At 39.2% G+C, this 1872-nt stretch overlaps 1 pseudogene; it reads left to right on the forward strand.

Moving 5' to 3' along the window:
• The first annotated feature begins 487 nt into the window (after nucleotides 1-487).
• LOC118546750 (phosphatidylinositol N-acetylglucosaminyltransferase subunit P pseudogene) lies at nucleotides 488-891 on the forward strand (annotated as a pseudogene).
• The last annotated feature ends 981 nt before the right edge of the window (nucleotides 892-1872 follow it).

A 1872-nucleotide genomic window follows, 5' to 3' on the forward strand; every position in this document is an offset into this window, starting at 1 on the left:
CATTATTGTCCTTTCCGTTCTAGTTGGAGTGGCTCTCTTAGCAAAGCTTACTTCATTTTGAATCTTCTTTCACAATTCCAGCCCATCTTTTTTCTGACATCTTTCTGACAGGAAAACATCAATGCTCAAATTGTATTTTCCTGCCATCCCATTTCAAATTGATGACCCCCCCCTTTTTTTGCTGGTGCTTTGATGTCATATGTAAAGAATCCATTGTCAAATCCAAAATCATGGAGATTTACTTCTATGTTTTCTTCTGAGACTTTCATAGCTATGGCTCTTAAATTTAGATCTTTGGGTTGCGCTGTGCGCGTGCGCCTGGGCAAGGAGGGAGATGCCATAGCAACCAGGCCTTTCCTTTAGTTTTTCCCTCTCTTGCCCCCGCGGAGGCGCTTGGGTGGGGGACTGGGCACTGAAGTGGCGAACTGTCAAGAGGGGCCTGAGTGGGCCCTTCAAGGACCCAAGATTCTGTAAAGCCACAGGGGAAATGGTGGAAAATTCACCATCACAATTGCCAGAAAGAGCGATTTAGTGTTTGTTCTTTTCTTAAGCTCCCAATTTGGCTTCATCCTGTATCTTGTGTGGGCATTTATTACTGAATCTTGGGTAAACTCCTTAGGATTAACCTATTGGCCTCAAAAATATTGGGTAATTGGATTGCCCATCTACCTCCTCATTACTATAGTAATTGGTTATGTACTCTTATTTGGAATAAACATGATGGGTACCTCTCCATTCAACTCCATTCATACAATCACAGATACGTATGCTAAAAATCAACAGCAGAAGAAATACCAAGAAGAGGCCATCCCAGCATTAAGAGATATTCCTATTAGTGAAGTAAACCAAATGTTCTTCCTTGCAACCAAAAAACTTTATGCCAAAACCTAAATTGTACGTAGACTAACACCAAGAATTTCCTATAATTTTTTATGTAATAATTTTGACCATAATTATTTCGACTCTCTCTCTGTACCCAATAGTGAAATGTAAAAAAAGTAAGTTGATTCTCTTAGATTAAGTTTATTAATATTATAAATGTTCTTGAGTATTAGTTATTAATGAACAGAATAAATAAAATACTGCATTAAAAAATTTAAATCTTTGATCTATTTTACATTCATTTTTATATGTAGTATGTGGTAAGGGTCTAATTTCATTCTTTTGTGTGTGGATGTCATTGTTCCAGCACCATTTGTTGGATAGACCAATTTTTCCACATTAAATTCTCTTAGTACCCATTTGAAAATTAATTGACCATAGATGAGAGATTTATTTCTGGACTCTCAAATATGTTTGATTTATCTGTATATCCATCCCTAGGCCAGTACCACATTCTTTTTTTTTTAATTGTTATGTTAATCCCCATACATTACATCATTAGTTTTAGATGTAGTGTTCCATGATTCATTGTTTGTGCATAACACCCAGTGCTCCACGCAGAACGTGCCCTCTTTAATACCCATCACCAGGCTAACACATCCTCCCACCCCCCACCCCTCTAGAACCCTCAGTTTGTTTTTCAGAGTCCATCGTCTCTCATGGTTCGTCTCCCCCTCCGATTCCCCCCCTTCATTCTTCCCCTCCTGCTATCTTCTTTTTTTTTCTCTTAACATATATTGCATTATTTGTTTCAGAGGTACAGATCTGAGATTCAACAGTCTTGCACAATTCACAGCGCTTACCAGAGCACATACCCTCCCCAGTGTCTATCACCCATTCACCCCATCCCTCCCACCCCACCCCCCACTCCAAAACCCTCAGTTTGTTTCCTGAGATTAAGAATTCCTCATATCAGTGAGGTCATATGATACATGTCTTTCTCTGTTTGACTTATTTCGCTCAGCATAATACCCTCCAGTTCCATCCACG

Source organism: Halichoerus grypus, chromosome 13 (assembly GCF_964656455.1).
Source record: "Halichoerus grypus chromosome 13, mHalGry1.hap1.1, whole genome shotgun sequence".
Lineage (NCBI taxonomy): Eukaryota > Metazoa > Chordata > Mammalia > Carnivora > Phocidae > Halichoerus > Halichoerus grypus.